We start from the raw sequence: 14,977 nt of genomic DNA on the forward strand, positions 1-14,977 counted from the left end.
GCAAGATACTATCCAGGAGAACTTCCCCAATCTAGCAAGGCAGGCCAACATTCAAATTCAGGAAATACAGAGAACACCACAAAGATACTCCTCGAGAAGAGCAACTCCAAGACACATAATTGTCAGATTCACCAAAGTTGAAATGAAGGAAAAAATGGTAAGGGCAGCCAGAGAGATGGGTTACCCACAAAGGGAAGCCCATCAGACTAACAGCTGATCTCTCGGCAGAAACTCTACAAGCCAGAAGAGAGTGGGGGCCAATATTCAACATTCTTAAAGAAAAGAATTTTCAACCCAGAATTTTATATCCAGCCAAACTAAGCTTCATAAGTGAAGAAGAAATAAAATCCTTTAAAGACAAGCAAATGCTGAGAGATTCTGTCACCACCAGGCCTACCCTAAAAGAGCTCCTGAAGGAAGCACTAACCATGGAAAGGAATAACCGGTACCAGCCACTGCAAAAACATGGCAAATTGTAAAGACCATCGAGGCTACGAAGAAACTGCATCAACTAACCAGCGAAATAACCAGCTAACGTCATAATGACAGGATCAAATTCACATAACAATATTAATCTTAAATGTAAATGGGCTAAATCCTCCAATTAAAAGACACAGACTGGCAAATTGGATAAAGAGTCAAGACCCATCAGTGTGCTATATTCAGGAAACCCATCTCATGTGCAGAGACACACATAGGCTCAAAATAAAGGGATGGAGGAAGATCTACCAAGCAAATGGAAAACAAAAAAAAGGCAGGTGTTGCAATCCTAGTCTCTGATAAAACAGACTTTAAACCAACAAAGATCAAAAGAGACAAAGAAGGCCATTACATAATGGTAAAGGGATCAATTCAACAAGAAGAGCTAACTATCATAAATATATATGCACCCAATACAGGAGCACCCAGATTCATAAAGCAAGTCCTTACAGACCTATAAAGAGACTCAGACTCCCACACAATAATAATGGGAGACTTTAATACCCCACTGTCAACATTAGACAGATCAACGAGGCAGAAAGTTAGCAAGGATATCCAGGAATTGAACTCAGCTCTGTACCAAGCGGACCTAATAGACATCTACAGAACTCTCCACCCCAAATTAACAGAATATACATTCTTCTCAGCACCACACCACACCTATTCCAAAATTGACCACATAGAAGGAAGTAAAGCACTACTCAGCAAATGTAAAGGAACAGAAATGATAACAAACTGTCTTTCAGACCACAGTGCAATCAAACTAGAACTCAGGATTAAGAATCTCACTCAAAACCGCTCAACTGCATGGAAACTGAACAACCTGCTCCTGAATGACTACTGGGTACATAACGAAATGAAGGCAGAAATAAAGATGTTCTTTGAAACCAATGAGAACAAAGACACAACATACCAGAATCTCTGGGACACATTCAAAGCAGTGTGTAGAGGGAAATTTATAGCACTAAAGGCCCACAAGAGAAAGCAGGAAAGATCTAAAATTGACACCTTAACATCACAATTAAAAGAACTAGAGAAGCAAGAGCAAACACATTCAAAAGCTAGCAGAAGGCAAGAAATAACTAAAATCAGAGCAGAACTGAAGGAAATAGAGACACAAAAAATCCTTCAAAAAATTAATGAATCCAGGAGCTGCTTTTTTGAAAGGATCAACAAAATTGATAGACCGCTAGCAAGACTAATAAAGAAGAAAAGAGAGAAGAATCAAATAGGTGCAATAAAAAATGATAAAAGGGATATCATCACCAATCCCACAGAAATATAAACTAACATCAGAGAATACTATAAACACCTGTATGCAAATAAACTAGAAAATCTAGAAGAAATGGATAAATTCCTTGACATATACACCCTTCCAAGACTAAACCAGGAAGACGTTGAATCTCTGAATAGACCAATAACAGGCTCTGAAATTGAGGCAATAATTAATAGCTTACCAACCAAAAAAGTCCAGGACCAGAGGGATTCACAACCGAATTCTACCAGAGGTACAAGGAGGAGCTGGTACCATTCCTTCTGAAACTATTCCAATCATAGTTTCCCCATGACAACACTCACAAATTGGAGCTTTCTCTGGCAAACGAGGATATATGGACACCCTATTAAATAAAATCTCATCAATCTCCTTCTTAAAGTTTTCCTATGACCTCTCATCCCATGAAGAATAAATTACAATCCCCATGCTGTGGCTTGCAAAGCTTCTTCTAAGACTTCATCTCATCTCTTTGTTCCACTTGCTCCAGGCCTCTGGCCTTTGTTCCAACCCCTAAAATACAAAGCTCTATTGCTTCCGGAGGCCTCTGCATTTACTGCCCACTCTACTGAAGGTGATTTTTCCCTCTATCTTTGCACAGCTGACTTCTCAGCCTTCAAATTTGCTCATGTGTAACCTCCTCTAAGAAGCTTCCTTGGTTATTGTATCAAATATAGCCCTTCTGTCCTTTCACTCTCTATCATGTTAACTTGATCAGTTGCCTATCTAGCACTCAGCCCATCTGGCTTTCTATTTTTTATTGTTTTACTTTCCCTTTTAGATACAAGATCCGTGAAACCAGAAATCTTGTTGTGTCTTTAGTAATTGGGTCAGCATTTGGCATATACATAGTCTTTGTTCATAAAATAAATACAATTGTAAATTATGTTCAAATACATAATTGGCAAATCACAAGAAGTATATGAGATGAAAACTCCTTGTAATGTAAGAAGCGATATGGAAAACCAAGATAGAGACATAAGCTACATATCCTTATAAATATTTATATCCTGTAAATATAAATATATATACAGATATTTATATCAGTGTGTATATACATGTATACATGCATATATACACATATACATATAAATACACATATATACATATATAAATATATATATACACATTACATATATATATGGAGAGAGAGAAAGAGACTATTATAAATTAATAGGTGTAAGTTCTTCCATCAGCAGGCTATACTCAGATAATATAATATATTATACCATCTGGTTAGCAGAGTGTGTAGTGAAAGAGTTAAACTTGACTGGTGAGGAAGCCAAGTTGGAAAGCACCAGAGATGTGTCATCAGATGTCTGATCTCTGGTGGAGGCAGCCTCTATATCACATCTATTATGAGTGATACAGATGCAGAAGACTGTATTCTTCATATCATTACACTTATATACAGTGTTATTTTCCTTCCGGAAATCTTAGGCTGCATAGCCTGGAGGTATTCAATAAAACTGAGAGGGAACACTAGAAGTGAATCATGCCAGTTTGGCATTTCCAGTTCTGCTGTGACCGCTAGACCAAAATATAGTCTGTGGGCCTCTTTTTCATTAGCGTGAAACTGCCGGCTTTTAAAAACAGTTTATCCATTGAATTAATCTCCAACCTGTCTTTCACACAGGGCAGATACAGCTCCCTGCATCAGTCTTCCTATTCTGAAACGCTCTTATTTTATTTGTGTGCATTCTGGGTAATGAATAACGATCTTTTGTGCTTAGAGAATGCCATTCTCTAAAATAGCTCCTAGCATTTTGTAAATGTTAACTCATTAGATCTCATACAGTCCACAGCCACCTATCACACACCGAGGTAGGTCAAAGGCATCATATTTCACGTTTTACAGATGGAGGAATTTTAGGAACTTCAACCCAAGGTCACCCACAGCCAGTAGCCCAACAGGAGAAGACAAGGGACAGAAATATTACCCCAGAATCACACAAACCTCACTCTGCCCTCTGACAGAGCCAAGGGGGGCAGTCTCAGAGACCTGTGAGGATGGTGACACTGGCATTCTACTCACAGTCAAGATCCAGGTGGGGCTGGGGGACAGGAGGTGAATCACACTGCTTTTGCCCCCCACTTGCTTTATGATGGCAAAACATGATTAAAATGAATACCAAAGCAAACCTCCAGTTCCCTAATATCAGAGACAAATTCAGTTCAGTCCAGTTCAACCCTCTCCTCCAGGCACTTGGCTGAAGTGTTCAGAGATTACAGAACCCAGTTCTTAGATCATCCCTGGAAGAGCTGGTACTGCTGAAAGCATGGTCCCACCTTGGGGAAGTGAGCTACTTGCTAGGATTCCCACTTCCAGCCCTCAATTCCTCTTTGGCTTTTTAGTGATACACATCGCCCAAGTAGTAACACATTGCACTGGCTGCTTTTCAGTTTTCCTGGCCCCGTGTTCCTTCTTCCCCACCATCACAACCCTGGGCTTGCACCTCACAAATAAAGAGTCCTCACTTTAATTTTTGCCTTTGTCTCTGCTTTCCTATTACCAGTCAAGGGGACTAGGGAAAAGGAAAACATCTAAGAACAATAAGAGGTTTTCAACGTCTTTTCCTAAAACAAAAGGGTACTGCAGACATTGAATAATACAGACAATGAATAATACAGAGTACAACAGAACTTAGGAGTATATTATATTTTGGCTCTATTACTCTACTCATCCATAGCTTAGCTTCCCTATCAAGGAGGATGCAGTTTCGTTCACATTTCCCAGTGCATTGAGAGTAAGAGGGAAAGGAAGAAAGCAAGAGCTGGGGAGAACGTGCCTTCCTCACCATCTCAATGTGATGCCCTGGGTTTGTGGTCAGGATTGTTTCCAGTGTCAAAAATGTAATAGAACATGAAACATGATAGAAGTCACGTCAGCCATGTCACTTGTGAGATATAAGTCACAATTATCTTTATATTGAGACAATGTCAATATCAATTTTTTCCCCTTAATATATAAACTACAACCAAACAACAGCCTGTCTGCCTTTTGAATGGGAATATGTGCTGTCCAACATGTATAATATACACACAAACAACAAGAACAACATCAGCTGTGTAGTCACAAATGCTTGTGACCCTGAACACATTGGGAAATGGCAACCACATTGATTCTCTTTGTCCTACCAAACTTGAATTCCACCTACGCCTAATCATCACCAACACAAGAGAGATGATTTGTAGAGGGAGCAAAGATAGTTTTTGGCATCCTGCAGACAGCACTCTCTATTCCTTCTTTCACCTTTACTTCAGGAAAAAGCTGTGCAAATGGGTCAGTCCTCACAACTGAAAACATTCCTCACTCCCCAAAATAAGACGGAACTTAACAAAGAAATTAGACTGTGTGGAAGAAAATATGACATCAATATTAATTTGGCCACCATTTATCAATACAATTCCCTCCATTTAACTACCTAAAAGAATCAACAAAATAAATGTACAATCCTACCACTTATATAATTTTAGGCCATTTCCAATTTTCTGTCATTGAAAGCAGTTTTATATTCCACATCTTTGCACTTATATCCTAATATTCATGCCGCAGTATATTTGTGAAAGTGAAGCAGGAGTTTTGGATATTTTCTCTCATTTTTAAATTTTAATAGAAATGGCTAATTCATTGACTAATTAAAACTGTATAAAATATCAGTTTTTCCTACCCTACAGCCAGCAGTGAGCTTTAAACACACAACGAATTATTCAGTCTTTTTCATTTTGATAGATGAGAGAAATAATTATAAATCTTTTCTGATTTCAGGGCCTTCCATTCAAAAGTTTCCTGAAAGTGACACATGGATTTTCTTTGACGATACCTGGCCTGGAAGTGGAGAGGTGACTTCAGCAAGAAAAATTCTAGCAACCCACCTATGTTCTGTGTGTCTGCATTACACAATGGACTTTCAGAGATAATTTCAAAGTTATCTCAAAAGTTCTGAGACTACTGAATATTTGGAAAATGCACTGGACTAAATGATCACTAAAGTCTCTCCTAGCCTGTTCAGTGAAGGTTCAGCCAAAGAAGCAGACCTAGTAGGAGATATATTTTACAATATTTACTGCAAGGTATTGGCTTACACAATGAGGGTGGCTGGTTATGCATATCTAAAATTTGTATGATGGGCCTTCAGGAAGAACAGGCTGGAATGACGGCTGGGTATGAGCTGAAGCTGCTGTTCACAGATAGAATGTCTTCATTAAGCCTCAGTTCTGCTCCTGAAGCCTGTCAACTGATTGGATCAGGTCCAACTAGATTATTTAGGATAATCTTCCTTACTGAAAGTCAACTGATTATGGATTTCAATCACTTCTACAAAATACCTTCCTGGCAAAACCTATATTAGAGTTTGATTAAATAACTAGAGCCTAGTCAAGTTAACACATAAATGGCCATCACACCAGCCTGTCTCACTTTATATATATTTAGTACAAAGAGAAGGTAGGCCTTAGTTATTTTCAGATTTATAATGGCTATATCTCTAGCTACTCTTAAGGACAAGTATTTTCCCTTATTAATTAATTTTAATGTTCATAATTACTGTAATTATTTATAATAATCAAAATTGAGAAAAAACAATAGGCCCCTCAATAGGTGAATGTCTAAACAAGCCTCAATACCTTAAAGCTATGGAATACTACTTAGAAATAAGAAAGGGCAAACTATTGTTACACTCAACAACTCAGATGGATCTCAAGGGCATACGCCGAGTGATAAAAGCCAATTTTAAAATGTCATGGACTGAATGATTCTATAACCCAACCTCCTGGAAATTACAAACGTTTAAAAATAGAGAATGGAGGCCAGGTGCAGTGGCTCATGCCTGTAATCCCAGCACTTTGGGAGGCCGAGGCTGGCGGATCACCTGAGGTCAGGAGTTCGAGACCAGCATGACCAACAAGGTGAAACCTCATCTCTACTAAAAAATACAAAAATTAGACCAGTGTGGTGGCACACGCCTGTAATCCCAGCTGCTCAGGAGGCTGAGGCAGGAGAATTGCTTGAACCTGGGAGGCGGAGGTTGCAGTGAGCCGAGATCACACCACGGCACTCCAATCTGGGTGACAGAGCAAGACTGTCTCCAAAAGAGAATAAACTAATAGCTTCCAGGGCTTAGGGATGGTGGAGGGGAAGGAAGTGGGTGTGACTATAAAGCGGTAGAAGGAGAAAGATCCTTGTGGGATGGAATGTTCTGTATCCTGATTGGGGCAGTGGTTACCAATGTATACAGGTGATAAAAAATAGCATAGTACTACAAATCGCACCTTTCTCTACCATATTTACAACTTCCTATAGATCTAGAATTATTTCAAAATCAAAAGCTTAAAAATAAAGAAATGTACAGAATATGTACTTAACCTCAAAGTTGGGAAGAATTAGCTTTAAAAAAGATGGGGAAATGGAGTAACCGTAAATGGAAATATTGACGTAATTGAGAATATACACACACGTTGCAACTTTGGTACAGCACAAGCCTATATAAACAAAACCAATACATTGATAGAATTGTAAATACTTTGTAAGCCATGGGAAAATTGTTACAAATCCAGCAGGGGTTATTATATGTTTATAAGATAGTACGTCCTGTTAGAAATCAATCTATTATATATTGATAAGACTAAGTCTTGTTAGAAACCTGTTTAAATATGGGATTTTACCCATATTTTTACCCTTAGGTGGGATTGAGATGCCAAGGAATAGACACTGGACACACTAATTAGTGCATCCTTTTCCTAAACACACATATTTATTTGCAAGCACTGTGCTTAGATCTCTCTGAGATAAAGAGAATGATAGTGACAGTAGCGATGACAGCAACCATTATGCGTTAAAAGATAGGAAATATGTTTCCAAAACAGTTTCAAACATGATCTAGTATTTTTAGGTGGACACAAGTAATGATTGACCTGGCTCCCTGAGGTAAAGCTAGCATCTTGGTTGCCATGGTACTCTGATGTCATTGGCCCCCTCCTGAGGAAGTGGAGCTGGTATTGATGGATACCAGAGAGACTGGGGCCGGGGGGCTGCTGATGCAGGAGATATGGAAGGTGCTGATCTGGGTGGGAGTTGGGAGGAGCAGTCAAGAACATGCTGACATGCTGACTTTTAACACTTCCTCTTCCTGTATTTTCTGGAGTAGAACCTGTGGAACACCATCAGCCTGGGGAACACTAACAAGGAATTTTAAAAAATTGCTAGAGCCCCAGCATAGGCTAGCTGGAGATGAGAAGCTCCTGGGGCCACAGTCACGGTTGAGGGGGAGGGTCCACTTTCATAGTCTTTTCCACCAGCAACATCACCAGGATCTCACAGTGAGGAGAGTTGTATGTAAATCCAGAGAAAGCCCCCCACTTCCTGAAACTGCTGATGGAGGAGAAGAGTCTCGACATGATCTCTGTATACTTCTTCCTAACATAGGACTTGGTGTTTAGCAGGCCTTCAGTAAATGTTTGTAGAAGTGAAATAGATAAAATGTTCATATGCATCCCCATTTTAAGACAAGACATATTTATCTTTCTATTTCTTCCCAGTGCCTAAGCATGCTGATGGGTAGATTGAAGGTACCCAGTTGTTAGCTGATAGCTCAGCTAGAACGTTCTGTATTTTCACTGATTTATTCCTCCCCATAAGCCTTTTTGTCTCTTATAGTTGTTTCTATCTATGTCCTGTGACTCAAATTGTACCTTTATAGTTGAACTTCTTACCTATAAGGTATTTAAGCCTGTTACAAGGTGCATCCTCTTGGGAGAGATAATATTTGGTGGTCTGATCACTCTTTTACTGCCTTCTTTAAAAGAGTGTTGGATAAAGAAATAGCAGGGAAACTCTGATGAAAGGGAATTCACTAAGAGAAATGCAGAATTTGAAAATCTTAATGTTAACATCAGAATGGATTAAGAGGTAAAAGTAATTAAACTTACTGAGCACTACTGAGTCCCGGGATTTGGTATGAGATGACTTTAAATGTGACCCAAATAGCTTTCAGGCTCCCTTGCCTTTAGATTTCTACGATCGATGGGCTCAGACTCAAGCAAATTCTTTAGCCTCATTTCTCTAGGTTCCTACAAAATCCCAGAGCCACATGTCCATATCTCATCTTGTGAATGTTTACCTCCTCAGTTCAGCTGGGAAGTTCAATCTCACAGTGTCCTGGTGAGTGTCACCTGGGATTAACCTTGAGTGGAAATGAAGTGATATTAATTGGCACAATCTCAAGTTAGAATTGCTGAACCTCTATTCTGAGGATACAAATTTAAATCTTGACTTTCAAACTTGCTCTGCATCTCAACCTTAATATATCTCAACATCATCATCTTTAAAACAGGATAGTGGCTTCTACCTTAACAACTAGGCAGGAGGTTATAAAGGTCAAACAAAGTAAGACTTCGTATAATTTTACAAACATAAGTGATCAGGATTTAATGGTGGCAAGTTACTACTGACTGAATCGTATCACTTAACCCTCCTTCTCTTCGAGGTTCTCACTCAAAAGAAGCACAGAAAGTAGAAAGTGTAACAGAGAAAAAATAAAACAAACAAAATTTACAGCTTTATTCACAGAGAAGTGATTGATAATGCTTTGAGAAGCTGTAATAGAAAACTGAGGCCAAAAAATGAAGGGAAGCTCATTGGGAAGCAGATTACTTGCTATCCACTTTTTTTTTTTAAATTATACTTTAAGTTCTAAGGTACATGTGCACAATGTGCAGGTTTGTTACATATGTATACATGCAACATGTTGGTGTGCTGCACCCGTTAATTCGTCATTTACATTAGGTATATCTCCTAATGCTATCCTTCCCCCCTCCCCTGACCCCATGACAGGCCCTGGTGTGTGATGTTCCCCTTCCCGTGTCCAAGAGTTCTCACTGTTCAATTCCCACCTATGAGTGAGAACATGCAGTGTTTGGTTTTTTGTACTTGCGATAGTTTGCTGAGAATGATGGTTTCCAGCTTCATCTGCGTCCCTACAAAGGACATGAACTCATCATTTTGTATGACTGCATAGTATTCCATGGTGTATATGTGCCACATTTTCTTAATCCAGTCTATCATTGATGGACATTTGGGTTGGTTCCAAGTCTTTGCTATTGTGAGTAGTGCCGCAATAAACATATGTGTGCATGTGTCTTTATAGCAGCATGATTTATAATCCTTTGGGTATATACCCAGTAATGGGATGGCTGTGTCAAATGGTATTTCTAGTTCTAGATCTTTGAGGAATCGCCACACTGTCTTCCACAATGGCTGAACTAGTTTACAGTCCCACCAACAGTGTAAAAGTGTTCCTATTTCTCCACATCCTCTCCAGCACCTGTTGTTTCCTGACTTTTTAATGATCACCATTCTAACTCGTGTGAGATGGTATCTCATTGTGGTTTTGATTTACATTTCTCTGATGGCCAGTGATGATGAGCAGTTTTTCAATGTGTCTGTTGGCTGCATAAATGTCTTCTTTTGAGAAGTGTCTGTTCATATCCTTTGCCCACTTTTTGATGGGGTTGTTTGTTTTTTTCTCGTAAATTTGTTTGAGTTCATTGTAGATTCTGGATATTAGCCCTTTGTCAGATGGGTAGATTGCAAAAATTTCCTCCCATTCTTTAGGTTGGCTGTTCACTCTGATGGTAGTTTCTTTTGCTGTGCAGAAGCTCTTTAGTTTAATTAGATCCCATTTGTTAATTTTGGCTTTTGTTGCCATTGCTTTTGGTGTTTTGGACATGAAGTCCTTGCCCATGCCTATGTCTTGAATGGTATTGCCTAGGTTTTCTTCTAGGGTTTTTATAATTTTAGGTCTAACATTTAAGTCTTTAATCCATTTGAATCCAAATACCAGGATAACATGCACAAGAGGGAAAAAGAAACAATGAGAGAGAGATGACAGGCACCAGAAGAATCCCTGAGGTGACAAAAGTGAAGTACAAAAAAAGGAGACAGCTCTCCACTGGGAGGAGCCACACCTGTAGGAATTACAAGAGCAAATAATATGGTTTGGCTGTATGTCCCCACCCAAATCTCATCTTGAATTGTAATCCCCACAGGTTGGAGGAGGGACCTGGTGGGAGGTGATTCGATCATGGGGTCAGATTTCTCCCTCACTGTTCTTGTGATAGTGTGTGATTCTCACAAGATCTGATGGTTTAAAAATGTGGCACTTCCCCTCTTTCTCTCCCTCTCCTACTGCCATGTAAGATGTACCTTGCTTCCTCTTTGCCTTCTGCCATGATTGTAAGTTTCCTGAGGCCTCCCTAGTCATATGGAACAGTGAGTAACTTAAACTTTTTTTCTGTGTAAATTACCCAGTCTCAGGTAGTTTTTTATAGCAGCAGTTATTATCTCCTCCCTCCCCTCTGTGTTTCCTTTCTTTGCTTTTAGAGAGTTACGTATAAGTTTATACACATGTGTGTGTGTTTCAATCCATAGGGCCATTTATGTTGGAAGAACATAACCTACCCTCTTGACTACTGAAAAATGCAGTATCATTTAGTTTCTGCTGGAAAACAATTAGCAACAAGGAGACTACTGTTTTGCAAAGCTGTATATTTCCTTCCTGAGAAGCTCAGGCTATTAGAAGTTATATGATGCAATGACGAAAAGCCAGTGTACTGAAGTTCAGCTGTTTCTCTTTCGATGGCCCTTCAGGTATTGGGAGACAGAGTCCAGGGGGAAGTTGGGAAAACTAACTTGTGTTATTCCCTTGCCCACATATTTTCAGTGTTTGTGCTCTCAAGAATGATCATGACAGGAAAGCAAATAACAATCTCAGGGAGAATTCAGAAACAAAAACTGTATATTTACAAAGGGCTGACAGAAATCAAATGCAGTAGCCCCTCTGCAGAAGGATTCAGGAAAGTCAGCGAAGATCACTATGCGATTACTGGGAGATGTAGAAATCTCCTTCCTGCTGAGGGGTGGAGAGAGAGAGAATGTGCAAGAAAAATACTCATGCCTCTCAGAATTTGTTCATTTGATTAATCAAACCCTGGTTGTTTTTGTTCGTTTGTTTGTTTGTTTCTTTAATTTCCTTCCTTTTTTTCTTTTTCTTTTATTTCTATTTTATTTTTTATTTTTATATTTTGGTCACGGTTAGATTTTCCTACAAATGCTTTATTAAAATGCAAATGTTTCAAGTCTCTCTCGCTATTTTGATAGAAAATAAAATAGTCAATTTTCCACCTTTATCTCATCTAAATTGGATACATTTATTATTTTCATAATGGAAAAAGGCCATTCATTCATTTTCAGGTAGTGTGTATATTTTTATAAGGTACAAATAGAGTTTTTATTTAAGTGTCTGGCAACACTTGCCATTTTTTATGCTAGAAATGACAGTGTGTTGTTCTGTGTTCTGAAGTCCCAGGATTGAACTCCAATTTATCAACATGACATCTATGTAAGGGAGCCTCACACCCAACCCCCACCTTATAAAAAATAGGTAAGATGGTCCAGTAATATTTTATGAGGATTCTAGAGGAGCTACCATTTCTCACTCAAGTGTCTTATTTCAAAATATTAACCCTAATTTATGAATGACCACATCCAACCTCACAACAACCCTATGGCAGAGGTACCCTCATTGCCGTTTCATAGATTAGAAACTTAAGCTTACAGAGGCCCAATGTAACAGAGCCTGGTTAAAATAAATAATATATTCAGAAACATTCAGAATGTCAACCTCTTGAACTGGGAGTTAGCACTGAAAAGATTGCTAAGTACCTCATTAATGATAAGAAGCCAGTCTGTGAGTTTCAGGCAGGCAACCTCGGAATACCTGTATAGAAAGGGCAAGGGAGGCCGGGTGCGGTGGCTCACGCCTGTAATCCCAACACTTTGGGACACCGGGCAGGCAGATCATGAGGTCAAGAGATTGAGACCATCCTGGCCAACATGGTGGAATCCCATTTCTACTAAGAATACAAAAATTAGCTGGGCATGGTGGCAGGCACCTGTAGTCCCAGCTACTCGGGAGACAGGCAGGAGAATCGCTTGAACCTGGGAGGTGGAGGTTGCACTGAGCCAAGATCGTGCCACTGCACTCCAGCCTGGTGACAGAGCGAGACTCTATCTCAAAAAAACAAAACAAAAAAAGAAATAAAGAAAAAAAGACACGGCAAGGGAGTGTGGGTGGGAGGTATGGGTGATGGGTATTTGTGGAAGGCTTGCCATGTGCTGCCCTTTGCACCTGATCTATCTTACAGAGACTGAGTCCTCTGAGGGAAGCATAATCATGTTCATTTATGGAAATGAAAGAACTGGGCCTCTAGAGAATAGGTCACTTGTCCCATTTCACATTACTATTGCAAATATTGAGAAAGAACCAGGATTTGGCATGCGGTATTTCTTCCACCAAAGGGAAATGTTAGGAAAGGTGAATGAATGTGTGAGACAATGTTTTCACCCAGAACCAATCTCTATATTACATCAGTGAAACTCATCCATCAAAAACTCAAGCTCTTCCTTCTTTTAGGTGGAAATAATTACTATCTATTCTTGCAGCAAGCCTATTAAAATTGAGAAACACTTTGCTTCAATGATTTCACAATCACTTTTGATTGAATGACTTATTTTTTGATTCATTCATTCATCAAACACACAGCCTTGTGAGCTATGTACTTGACACAGAGATAAATAAAGCAAAAAACTTTTGCTCTAAAGGAAGGCCTTGTCTCCTCAGGGATAGAAGATGTTAAAATGGTTAGAAAGCACTGGGATAATAATAACGTTATCTGGGAGGAAGAAGAGGAGAGGGATATTTGGCTGAATGAAAAAAAAGTCAGAAAAAAGTCCTGTAGAATAATTTTCAAAATGAATTTTAGAATTAACCTACAACATTATCTAATGCCTAATATATGCAAAAATGTATGAGTGGAAAAAATGTGAAGAAATTTAATAATATGAGTTGTTTCATCTATTGAGCCCTACTCTATGCCAGGATATTTACATGTATTTATTTCTCGTCCAAGGTTACATTTATCAATCTTGTTTAGAAACAAAAAAGATTAAACAAAGCCTCTGAAGTTCAATTATTTTTATACTTCAGTAAATAGCAGATTTGGAATTCACACTCACTTTCTCCAGGCACTATGACTATGACCCTTCTACTTTTTCACACTACCGCCCCTGAAACCCCTGAATTGAAGGGATTTGCACGCCAGTTGGAAAGATAAGGTTTACAGACAAACAACAGCTAATAGTGAGATAGCAAGTCAAAATTAATGACAAACCTAATATATATGTTATATATTATAAATGTATTACATATAATACATATTATATATACACATACGCTATACAACACATAAATAGAGTTGGAAAAGGAAGTCATTCCTGTGGACTATGAAGAATCCACGAAAAAGCTAAAAATTGAGGTCAGCGTCAAAAGACAGTAGAAGAAAATAATACTGCCTTCCATACCCTCCCCTAGTGTCCAACTCCTACAGGGTCAGGAGATCTCTGGGGCTAAGGTTTCCTGACTCTATAGGGGTTGTGGGCTCAGCTGAAAAGTGTGAACACTGCAAATATTAGTCATCCTTAGGAAGGAAGATAGTGGGATAGTATATTCACTTATTTGTTTTATTATTATTATTGCTATATAATTAATTACTGCAAACTTAGTGGCTTAAAATGACACACATTGCTGGGTGCAGTGGCTCACACCTGTAACCCTAGAGCTTTGAAAGGCTGAGGTGTGAGGACTGCTTGAGGCCAGGAGTTTGAGACCAGACTGAGCAGCATAGCACTACCCCATTTCTACAAAATTTTTAAAAATTAGCTGGGCCTAGTGGCATACTCAGTTATTCAGGAGACTGAGGCAGGAGGATTACTTGGGCTCAGGAGTCTGAGACTGCAGTGAGCTATGATTGCACCACGGGACTCCATCGGGGTAAGAGAGTGAGACCTTATCTCAAAAACAAAACACAAAAAATCCCCACATATTTACTACATCATAGTTTCCATGGTTTAGGATTCTGAGCACGGATGAGATGATTCCTCTACTCAGGATCTCAAGCTGTCCTCCAGGCTGTGATCACGTCTGAGCTGCGAGGTTCTCTTCCCAACTCACTGGTTGTGGGCAGAATTCACTTCTGTGTGGTGGTGAATCCAGGCAAGCAACTCCTAGAGGCCACCCATGGTTCCCTGCCATGAGGCCCTCTTCTCATTCTGGAAAATTGCTTCTTGAGGGCGGGGAGGAGAGCATCTCTGCTGCTTCTTGTCTTTGA

The sequence above is a fragment of the Gorilla gorilla genome, chromosome 11, assembly GCF_029281585.2.
Source record: "Gorilla gorilla gorilla isolate KB3781 chromosome 11, NHGRI_mGorGor1-v2.1_pri, whole genome shotgun sequence".
NCBI lineage: Eukaryota > Metazoa > Chordata > Mammalia > Primates > Hominidae > Gorilla > Gorilla gorilla.